Genomic DNA, 12568 nt, shown 5'->3' with positions numbered 1-12568 from the left:
GATACAATAGAATTTAGTAGACATGATTCCTCTCCTCGATTGGCTTACAATTAATAAATATTAATAATAATAATTATGACATTTATTAAGCACTTACTATGTGCCAGGCAATGCACTAAGCGCTGGGGTAGATACAATCAAATCGGGTTGGACGCAGTCCCTGTCCCATGTGGGGCTCAAAGTTTCAATCCCCATTTCAAAGATGAGATAATTGAGGCACAGGGAAGTAAAATTATTTGCCCAAGGTCACAGAGTAGACACATGGTGGAGCGGGGATTAGAACTCATGACCTTCTGATTTCCAGGTCTGTGCTCTATCCACTATTCCATGCTGCTTCTCTAATTAAGTGCTTTCAATGTTCTAGGAACCAAACTAAGTTCTGGGCTAAATATGAAAAGATCACATTGAAACATGGTCTTAACCTGTAATAATAATGATGGTATTTATTCAGCACTGACTATGGGTCAAATTCTGGGAAAGATCAATCAACCAATCAATCGTATTTATTGAGCGCTTACTGTGTGCAGAGCACTGTACTAAGCACTTGGGAAGTACAAGTTGGCAACATATAGAGACAGTCCCTACCCAACAGTGGGCTCACAGTCTAAAAGTGATGATAATCATCATCATCTGCATTGAGAAGCAGCATGACATAGTGGATAGAGCATGTGCCTGGGCATCAGAAGGTCTTGGGTTCTAATCCTGACTCTGCCACTTGTCTGCTATGTAACCTTGGGCAAGTCACTTCACTTCTTTGTGCCTCAGTTCCCTCATCTGTAAAATGGGGATTGAGATTGTGACCCCCATGTGGGACAGGGACTGTGTCCAACCCAATTTGCTAGTATCCACCCCAGCGCTTAGTACAGTGCCTGGCACAGAGTGAAGCGCTTAACAAATACCACAATCATTATTATTATTATCAGATCAGACATGGTACCAAATGGGATTCACTCTCAGAAAAAGGGAGGGAGGACAAGTGTTTTACTTCCATTTTACAGACTAGGAAACAGAGGTGTAGAGAGGTTATATGACAAGCAAGTGAGGGAGTTGGAACTACTACTACTACTACTACTACTACTACTACTACTACTACTAATGACATTTATTAAGCACTTACTATGTGCAAAGCACTTTTCTAAGCACTCAGGAGGTTACAAGGTGATCAGGTTGTCCCATGGGGGGCTCACAGTTTTCATCCCCATTATACAGAGGAGAGAACTGAAACACAGAAAAGTTAAGTAACTCACCCAAAGTCACACAGCTGACAATTGACGGAGCCGGGGTTTGAACCCACGACCTCTGACTCCAAAGCCCGGGCTCTTTCCACTGAGCCATGCTGCTTCTCTTACACGCTGCTGTCCTACATGGAGCTCACTGTCTTAATCCCCATTTTACATATGAGGCCCAGAGGAGTTAAGTGACTTGCCCAAAGTCACACAGCAGAAATTCATTGGTGGAGCTGGGATTAGAAGCCCGTCTTCTAGACTGTGAGCCCACTGTTGGCTAGGGACCATCTCTATATGTTGCCAACTTGTACTTCCCAAGTGCTTAGTACAGTGCTCTGCACACAGTAAGCGCTCAATAAATATGAATGAATAAATGAATGAATTAGAACCCAGGTCCTTCTGACTTCCAGAACCGTGGTCTACCCACCAGGCCACTCTGCTTCTCAGCCTTGAATTCTCCAGGCTCTGCCTGCAAATGGCCTCATGGGACGAAAGGAGTACAGGCAATCCTGGTCCCCATTCCCAGATGAAGGGAAATGTTGAGCTTCCCAGATAGGCTGATTATCCAGAACTCAAACAAGATGCTAGAGCAGGGAGCCATGAAGGATTTTTCTGCTTGGCAGTGGATGGGGTCGACTTGCCTCCAGAACAGTTGAATGCAAAATGAAGAGCAGCTTTACAGCTGAGCTTGAGAACTACATCCTGTTTCTTGCCTCGCTCATCTCTCTTTGGGCCTGGCCCAGGCTGGGCACTCCCAGGTGGCCTTGGAATCTAAACAAAATACCCATGTGTAAGGTCAGATCAGAACAGAGGTAGCTCAACAGAAATCCTAGGGCACAGGGCTGTAAGCTCATCCTCTAGACTGTAAACTTGTGGGCAGGAAATTGTGTCCATTTATTGTCGTATTATACTCTTCCATGCGCTTAGTACAGTGGTCTGCACAAAGTAAGTGCTCAATAAATATGATGGAAGGTTTGAATGAACTGAGGGCAGGGAACATATCTACCAACTCTGTTGTATTGTACTCTCCCAAGCCTTAGTACAGTTTTCTGCACACAGTAAGTGCTCGATAAATACCAGTGATGATGATGACAGGATCTAGTCCATCTCGGGGGTCCTGGGCTGGCAATGTTCTCCCCTCCTCTCTCTGCTTCTCCCCTTCCCAACCCCACCTAATCAAACAATCAATCAATGGTATTTATTGACCCCTTACTATTTGCAGAGCACTTTCCAAAGTACTTGGAACAGTAGGATAGAGTCTGATCCCTTATTCAGCTCCCCCTTCCTTAAAGGCAATTACCATTGCTGTGCTGGCTACCTATGTGGCAAGTGGAATCAGTGGCATTTATTGAGCATTTACTGTATGCAGAGTACTCTATCAAGTGCTTGGGAGAGCATAATACAACAAAGGGGAAGCAGCATGATGAAGTGGATAGAGCACATGCCTGAAAGTCAGAAGGTCATGGGCTTTGATCCTGGCTCCGCCACTTGTCTGCTGTGTGGCCTTGGGTAAGTCACCTTACTTCTCAGTCCCTCAGTTACTTCATCTGTAAAATGGGAAAAAATACTCTGAGCCCCATGTAGGATATGGACTGTGTCCAACCTGATTAGCTTGTATCATCATCATCAATCATATTTATTGAGCACTTACTATGTGCAGAGCACTGTACTAAGCGCTTGGGAAGTACAAATTGGCAACATATAGAGACAGTCCCTACCCAACAGTGGGCTCACAGTCTAAAATCTGCCCCAGCACTTAGTACAGTGCCTAAGTAAGACTGTATTCAACCTGATTAGCTTGTACTTGCCCCAGGGCTTAGTACAGTGCCTGGAACATAGTAAGTGCTTTAAAAAAAGGAGACACCAACCCTGCACCTCACAATCTAGCAGAAGAGACAGACCTTAAAGTAAATTTCAGGATTTTTCAGTTTAGTTTTCTTAGCATCCAGCCATCAGGATCTTGCACCAGAAGCAGCAGACTGCAGAGCTAAGCAAGTCTTCCAGTTCAGATCCCATCGGTTGGGCATCTCCAAGGAACCCTGCCAGGATGCAAGGTGCCGGATGTAGGATGCAAGATACCTTGCATCTCTCTCTCTTCTAGGGGATCACCTTGCACCTGCCGTTTCAATCCCCAAACCTTCAGCTGCTTGGGTCCTCATCAGACAGATGGGGCTGGGGGGAAAGCCACTGGGAATCAGGCCCTTTGAGGAAGAGAGGCCCAAATAATAATAATAATAATAATAATAATAATTCATTCATTCATTCATTCATTCATTCAATCGTATTTATTGAACGCTTACTGTGTGCAGAGCACTGTACTAAGCGCTTGGGAAGTACAAATTAGCAACATATAGAGACGGTCCCTACCCAACAGTGGGCTCACAGTCTAGAAGGGGGAGACAGAGAACAAAACAAAACATATTAACCTAATAAAGTAAATAGAATAAATATGTACAAATAAATAAATAGAGTAATAAATACGTACAAACATATATACATATATACAGGTGCTGTGGGGAGGGGAATGAGGTAAGTTGGGGGGAATGGAGGGGGGAGGAGGGGGAGAGAAATGGCATTTATTAGGTGCTTACTATGTGCAAAGCACTGTTCTAAACACTGGGGAGGATATAAGGTGATCAAGTTGTCCCACATGGGGCTCACAGTCTTAATCCCCATTTTCCAGATGAGGTAACTGAGGCAAAGAGAAGTTAAGTGAGTTGCCCAAAGTCACACAGCTGATAACTGGCAGATCCGGGATTTGAACCCTTGACCTCTGACTCCAAAGCCCTTGCTCTTTCCACTGAGCCACGCTGCTTCTCCTGCTGCTCCTGCTGCTCAACCAGGTGGGTTGTCCACTGATGCAGTGCCCATTCATTCATTTAATCGTATTTATTGAGCACTTACTGTGTGCAGAGCACTGTACTAAGCGCTTGCGAAGTGCAAGTTGGCAACATATAGAGATGGTCCCTATGCAACAGAGGGCTCACAGTCTAGAGGGGGGAGACAGACAATAAAACAAAACATATTAACAAAATAAAATAGAATAGTAAATATGTACAAGTAAAATAAATAGAGTAATAAATCTGTACAATCAATCAATCATATTTATTGAGTGCTTACTGTGTGCAGAGTACTGTACTAAGCGCTTGGGAAGTACAACTTGGCAACATATAGAGACAGTCCCTACCCAACAGTGGGCTCACAGTCTAGAAGGGGGAAACAGAGAACAAAACCAAACATATTAACAAAATAAAATAAATAGAATAGATATGTACAAGTAAAATAAATAAATAAATAAATAGAGTAATAAATGTGTGCGTGTGTGCGCGTTCTGGTGAGATAGGGAGGGGACTGGGGTGGGGGGAAAGACATGGAAGGGGACTTCCCATTACATATCATGGGAAGAATTAATGCCTCCACTCCCCCACTTCCTCCTCCCGCCCCACCCCACTATCCCCTTTACCAAGAGACCCGTCATCATGTTCTGATGTCTGAAAAGTGGCAAAGTGGAAGAAGAAAGCCGAGGGACAATAGGAGGGGTCAAAGCTAAGGAGAAGAGAGAGGGCAAAGGTCTCCTCTTCTCACTACAGAGTTGCATTTTTACGGGGGGTGGTTCAGGAATCCGGCACCAGTTCACATCTCTTGCTGAGCAAATGTGTCCCGGTTCCGGTAAATATAAAACCTATACAGTTCAGCAAACAAACAGCAGTGCTTATAAACCTGGATTATCATTCCTGGACCACGTGCTTACTGGGTGCTTCTCATTTAAGCTGGGCGTTGAGGAAACAGCCCTGGAGAGCAGCAGAGGAAAGAAGGCAGGTGGGTTGCGGGGCAATGGAGCTTAAAGCAAGCAGCAGAGGCAGGGAGAAGCCCGTTTCAGTCCTAATGAAGCGATGGGGAAGACTTGCCTCTCCCTGCCAGACTCAGTGCTTGAGGCCATCCTGAATGCCCGTGACTAAAGTCTAGTCTTAAGGATCCTCAACATTTTGGAGACTCAGCATGGCCCAGTTCGAGCCAGATAGTGAGGAGTTGGGGATTATTTGACTACGTGTGTGTGTGTGTGTGTGTGTGTGTGTGTGTAGTTTGTATGTAGGGAGGACCCGAAGGCCTTCACACTGTTTCGCAGATGGAGAAACTGAGACCCCAGCTCTGTTATGTTCAGCTCTGGGCACTGCATTAATGGTAGTCAGAGCTTAGAATTTAAGAAAGCTCAGAGCTTAAGTCAGAGAAAGTACTAAGTGTTATTCCCAGTGCTTAGTTTGGTGCCTGGCAGTGTGGCTCAGTGGAAAGAGCCCGGGCTTTGGAGTCAGAGGTCATGGGTTCAAATCCCGGCTCTGCCAATTGTGAGCTGTGTGATTTTGGGCGAGTCACTTCACTTCTCTGGGCCTCATTTACCTCATCTGGAAAATGGGGATTAAGACTGTGAGCCCCCCATGGGACAACCTGATCACCCTGTATCTCCCCCAGCGCTTAGAACAGTACTTTGCACGTTGCAAGTGCTTAACAAATACCATCATTATTATTATAGTAAGAGCATAACAAATACCATTATTACTATCATCGCTACTATGAAGTTGACCAGTGGAATTTCACAGCATGATTCTCCACTCTGGGCCTATCAGCTCTGCTTTCCTCCAGTCAATTCAAATCCACCAGGTCACAGCTCTTCCCCATCTTCAAAGTCCTCCTGAAATCTCAACTCCTCTAGGAAACCTTCCCCAATAATTTTCTTCTCTCTAGATCACAATCGGGCTACTGCCACCTCATCACTTACACCCTCAAAGCCATCCACCACATCTCTGAACATATCAATTAATGACCTAGAAGATTTAAGCACTTATTTATTGATGTACCCATCTTTCCATTCTCTTTTTCCTCCTATCTGTAAATAAATTCATGTTAATCTTTCCGGTTAGATTGTAAGCTCCTTGAGGGCAGGGACTGTGTCTTTATCCTCTCTCCCCCCAGCATTTAGGGCAGTGTTCTGCACACAGGCACTCAATAGTATTTATTGAGCAAACACTATTGCTTGAGTAATTGGTCTGTTGGGAAACCACATGGCCTAGCGGAAAGTGCTCAGGCTTGGGAATCAGAGAACCTGGATCTACTCCCAGCTTTGCCACTTGTCTGCTGTGTGACCTTGGGCAAGTTACTTCACTTTTCCGTGCCTCAGTTCTCTCATCTGCAAAATGGGGAATCAATAGCTGTTCACCCTCCTACTTAGACTGGGAGCCCCATGTGGGACCTGATTAACTTGTCTCTATCCAGACATTTAGTTAAGGGTTTGGCACATAGAAAGTGCTTAGCACATATTATTATTATTACTACTACAGGAGGGAGGTTAGATATCATCTGTGCATGCTTTCATCAAACAGCCAGAAGAGCATTACTATTATTAGCAATAATAATAATAATAGCATTAATTTAGTGCTAATTATATTCTAAGTGCCAGGGTAGATACAAGACTATGAGAACGGTCAGAGGCCCTGCCTCTTATGGAGCTCACAATCCGTCTTATCCCCATTTTACAGATGGAGAAATGGAGGTTCAGAGAGGTCAAGTGACTTGTCCAAAATCAGTAGAGCTGTGGCTAGAACCCGGGCTCTTGTCCTTTGGCCAGGCTGCATTCATATTGCCTCAAGCTGAGGACTTTGGTTTCTTAATGGTATTTGTTAAGCACTTACTATGCATCAATCACTATTCTATGCACTGGGGTAGATACAAGTTAATCAAGTTGGACACAGTCCCTGCTCTGCATAGTGCTCACAGTCTAAGTAGGAGGGAGATCAAGTATTTAATCCCTATTTTACAGTTGAGGAAATTGAGGCCCAGAGAAGCTAAGTGACTTGCCCAAGGCTACTCAGCAAGCTTTTGGTGGAGATGAGATTAGAACGCAGGTCCTCTGACTCCCGGGCCTGTGCTCTTTCCACAGGTATTGGTTCAGCCCCCTGCCTTCTTGCTTGTGTGGACCTTTCTGCTCCCACGGAGGACCCACTCAGCCAAGCATCTCTTGATGTGAGTAAGGGACACCCGCAGCCAGGAAGCTGGTGATCATGTTCTGTTTCCCTTTGTTCTTACCATCCACTTGGAAGTGCCCCAAACATCAGGGACAGATGCTAGGAGGCCTAGCATTCATTCAGTCATATTTATTAAGCACCTAATGTGTTGAAAGCACTGTACTGAGCTATTGGGAAGGTACAATATTACAACAAATCGCCACATTCCCTGCCCACAATGAACACACAGTCTAGAGGGGGAGACAGACATTAATATAAAGACATAAATAAATAAATTACAGGTATATACATATGTGATGTGGGGCAAGGATGGAAGTTGAATTAAGGGAGTAAGTCTGGGTGATGCAAAAGGGAGTGGGAGAAGAGAAGGGGAGAGTTTAGTTAGGGAAGACTCCTTGGAGGAGATGTGCCTTCAATAAGGCTTTGAAGTGGGGTTAGAGCAATAACCTGTCTGATATGAGAAGGGAGGATTTTCCAGGCCAGAGGCAGGATGTGAGCGAGAAGTCGGCGACGAGATCGAGGTATGGTGAGAAGGTTAGCATTAGGGGAACGAAGTGTGCGAGCTGGGTTGTAGTAGAAGGGTAGCGAGGTGATTGCTAGAGTGGGTAGCTCTGCAGGAAGCCCATAGTGCAGGATGAGGAATGGTGTGTCCCAAGGCGGTCCCTGGAGCCTCCCATGAGGTGATGGGGAGTGAGTGAGGGGGCTCAAAGCCACTGGGGAGGGGAATCCCAGGTCATTCATCCTTGCCCTTAGGTATGGCCCCCTTAGGGCCTCCCTGGCAAGGAGATCTGACCCCATTGAGGTCATTCTGGGTGCCTACTCAATGGTGCTCCTACCTTCTCTTTCCCAGGAGTGGGAAATGGGGACAGGGCAGCGAAATGGAGTTCGAATGGAGCGGTGGGCCTCCAATGGATCCGATTTTCCGAATGCCGGTCACTTAATTAGCCATTCACTGGCCATGATCCACAGCTATTTCCTTCCCTCTCCCGCTCTCCACACATTTTTTCACTCTCTGAGACCTCATTAAGCAGGGAGGCCTCTGCAGCAATTTATCTCTAATTATTAGTAAGGGTAATAATAGTATCATCATCATCATCAATCATATTTATTGAGCGCTTACTATGTGCAGAGCACTGTACTAAGCGCTTGGGAAGTACAAATTGGCAACATATAGAGACAGTCCCTACCCAACATTGGGCTCACAGTCTAAAAGGGGGAGACAGAGAACAAAACCAAACATACTAACAAAATAAAATAAATAGAATAGATATGTACAAGTAAAATAAATAAATGAATTAATAAATAAATAGAGTAATAAATATGTGCAAACATATATATATATACATACATAGTAATGGTAACAATACAAGTACAACTACTAATACTTGTTAAGCACTCATTATGTACCAACCACCGTACTAATCACTGGGGTAGATATAAGATAATCACCTGACACAGTCCCTGCCCCACAGTCGAAGTCAGGGGAGGAGGATTTAATCCCCATTTTACAGATGAGGTAACTGAGGCACAGAGAAGTTAAGTGACTTACCCAAAGTCACACAGGAAACAAGTGGTGGGGCCAAGATTAGAATGCAAGTCCTCTGACTCCTAGATCCCTGCCCTTTATGCTAGACCACACTGGTTCTCTGTGGGTTAGTGGAAATTCCTCCCCATTTCCCTCTCCTCCCCTCCCCTCCCTTCTCCCCTCAGTGATGATCATCTTTTTAAGGCTGCTGGGGAGCCTTTTTGACTCATCCTTGACCCCAGCACTTTCAGACTTGCCTGTGCTATGTCTCTGGTGAATCCTTCTGGTGATATGGTTTCACATGCGAGTGAATCTTGGAAGCTTTCAAAGACGATAGTTTCACGCTCTCCAAATTCTAGCTCTGAGCTGTGTTGTTCAGCTAATGGCTCTCCCCTCTGCCTCTTAGTCCCTTCTGCTGGGAAGCAGAAAGTAAGACCATCCTAGACACCAGACAACTAGCACGATCCCCAAATCTGGTCAAGGGGGAACTGGAATGGATTAAATTACAGAGAAGTCTGTAGGGCTCATCTCCAGCAAATCTGGGCAGAGATCTTGCCTATTAACTCTACCACCAGCTAATCAGGAGATGAGCCCTATTAATTCTACAAGCAGTTAGTACAATACTCTGGGCATGATACGTGGACAGGGAATGTGTCTGTTATATTGTTGAGTTATACTCTCCCAAGCGCTTAGTACAGTACCCTGAACAAAGTATGTGCTCAATAAATACGATTGATTGATTGGTGAATGCAATAAATATACTCTTTGTAAACAGTAAGCACTCAAATACTATTAATTGATCATAGAGAGAGGAGGGGTGCCTTATTAAATTATAAGCCTCTTGAGGACACAGATTGTGTCTTTTGCAATTGATGTACTCACACAAATGCTTAGTAAAGAACACTTAATAAATACCATTGTTGGATAGATTCAAAAATCTTATGGACTGCTCATATCCCAGTGGGGAGCTGAGCAGGAAGGATTCTGGGACCTGGGACACGATGATGGTCCAGGAAAGAGAAAGAATGAATAACTGAAAGATGTTGGGATAACAGTAATAATGATATTTTAAAATTGCTTATTCTGTTACAAACACTGTACTGGGATAGATACAAGATAAGTAGGATCAGATGTCCCTGTCTCAGATGGGCTCCCCTACTAAATAGGAGGAAAACAGGTTTTGAATCCCTGATTTACAGATGAAGACACTGAGGCACAGAGAAGTGAAGTGATTTGCCCAGGGTCACACAGCAGGTGAGTGGCAGAGCTGGAATTACAACCCCAGGTTCTCTGATTCCCACAACCACACTCTTTCCACTAGGCCACGCTGCTTCTCTTCACTAGCCCTCCTGTGTGTCGTGTCAAGGGACAGTTTAAAGATGAATTAAAGTGCATTTTTCCTTCTGTTTTGATATACCTCTGTTGGAAATTGACATGACTGTAGGCACCTTGTTTAGTTGGAAGATCAAATTTTCTTTTTACCCTGGCTAAGGCAGGGCAAAGGGGTTTCCCTGACTAACCTCATTTGAAGTCACGTAAAGAATTTTGCCAGTAGGATCATTCTTTTAGGATTTCTGTGTGAACCGTCGTTTATTGTTAATAAATAGGAAGTTGCTTTGTCTCTGACAGGTTAGTCATTTGGGGAGGTGGGGGGGAGGGCATCTAAGGGCCAGGCTGCTTCAAAGCCGGAAATAAGCAATGCAATAAGCAATAGACAAGTCCACTATGTCTTCCTGAACGTTTGTAAGCTCCCCCAATCAATCAACCAATCAATCATATTTATTAAGTGCTTACTGTGTACAGAGAAGCAGCATGGCTCAGTGGAAAGAGGCCGGGCTTTGGAGTCAGAGGGCATGGGTTCAAACTCTGGCTCCGTCACTTGTCAGCTGTGAGACTTTGGGCAAGTCACTTAACTTCTCTGGGCCTCAGTTCCCTCATCTGTAAAATGGGGATTAAGACTGCGAGCCCTACATGGGACAACCTGATCACCTTGTAATTTCCCCAGTGCTTAGAACAGTTCTTTGCATATAGTAAGCTCTTAATAAATGCCATTATTATTATTATAATGAGCGCTTGGGAAAGTACAATACAACAGGGTTGGTTAACACATTTCTGCTCTCAATGAGCTTACTCCATTAGATTATAAAATCCTTGCAGGCAGGGATAGTGTCTACCAGCCGTACTCTCCTACGTATTTAGTACAGTGTTCTGCACACTGAAAGCCCTCAATAAAAATAATTGATTGGATAAGCCTGTTGTGCCCAGCCCTTGGAGTGTAATAGGGAAGCAGCATGGCCTAGTGGAAAGAGAACAGGCAAAGGAGTCAGAGGACATGGATTCTAATCCCAGCTCCTCCACCTGTCAGCTGTATGACTTTGGGCAAGTCACTTAACTTCTCTGTGCCTCAGTTCCCTCATCTGTAAAATGGGGTTTAAGACTGTGAGCCCCCCGTGGGACAACCTGATCACCTTGTATCCCCCCAGTGCTTAGAGCAGTGCTTCGCACATAGCTCCCTTCCTCCCTTCAAAGCCCTACTGAGAGCTCACCTCCTCCAGGAGGCCTTCCCAGACTGAGCCCACTTTTTCCTCTCTCCATCCCCCCCGCCCTACCTCCTTCCCCTCCCACAACACTTGTATATATGTGTACAGATTTATTACTCTATTCATTTTACTTGCACATATTTACAATTCTATTTATTTTGTTAATGATGTGCATATGTGTTGATTAGGGACCGTCTCTATATGCTGCCAACTTGTACTTCCCAAGTGCTTAGTACAGTGCTCTGCACACAGTAAGCGCTCAATAAATATGATTGAATGAATGAATGAATATAGCTTTAAGTCTATTTGTTCTGACGATTTTGACACCTGTCTACATATTTCGTTTTGTTGTCTGTCTCCCCCTTCTAGACTGTGAGCCTGCTGTTGGGTAGGGACCATCTCTATATGTTGCCGACTTGTACTTCCCAAGCATTTAGTACGGTGCTCTGCACACAGTAAGCGCTCAATAAATATTATTGAATGAATGAATAGTAAGCGTTTAACAAATGCCATCATCATTATTATTATTAATCCCGGCTCTGCCAGTCACCTGCTGTGTGACCTTGGAAAAGTCATTTAACTTCTCTGTGCCTCAGTTCCCTTATCAGTAAACAACAGATTAAATCCTATTCCTTTCTACTTAGGCTGTGAGCCCTGTATGAGACAAGGGCTGTGTCCAATATGATTATCTTGTATTTACCTCAGCACTTACAACCACAATTTGTATTAAATTCTGCCTCACTCCTAAAGAAGAGATGCCTCCTAGGGTTGGCTCCACTCCTAAGGAAGAGACCCAACCTTCTTCTACAAGGTCATTCTTTGCAAAGGCCACAGCCTGACCTTTTCCTCAGACTTCCCCAACCAAGGAGCTGCCCTGTTCCTGGATGGGACATTTAAGGACTCTTGGATTTGGAGTTTGGTTTTGTTTAGGGGTAATTTAACAACACTCCTAATCGGTTCCTGTGACCTCCGGTGGACAAGGCCAGCAGGAGGGAGAATCAGGTTTTCTGGCCAAATGTATCAAATGGAAAGGAACATTGAGTTAATTGGATCTTTGTTAATTGGATTTGCATTTTCCTGGAAGATGCTGAGGGTTGGGAGGGGGGAAGGGAGGTGTTGCATGATGTGATTAACACTCGGTGCCTTCATTTTCCAGCTGGCCAGCCAAACTCATTCTCCAGAGAAGATGTGTATACCTACTTAGCACCTTGTCTTCCAGTCACAACGCAAGAATTGTATATGCCTGGTACTTTTCCTCCT

Source organism: Tachyglossus aculeatus, chromosome 5, assembly GCF_015852505.1.
Source record: "Tachyglossus aculeatus isolate mTacAcu1 chromosome 5, mTacAcu1.pri, whole genome shotgun sequence".
NCBI lineage: Eukaryota > Metazoa > Chordata > Mammalia > Monotremata > Tachyglossidae > Tachyglossus > Tachyglossus aculeatus.
The sequence above is the reverse complement of the archived record's forward strand: the minus strand, read 5'-3'. Positions refer to the sequence as shown.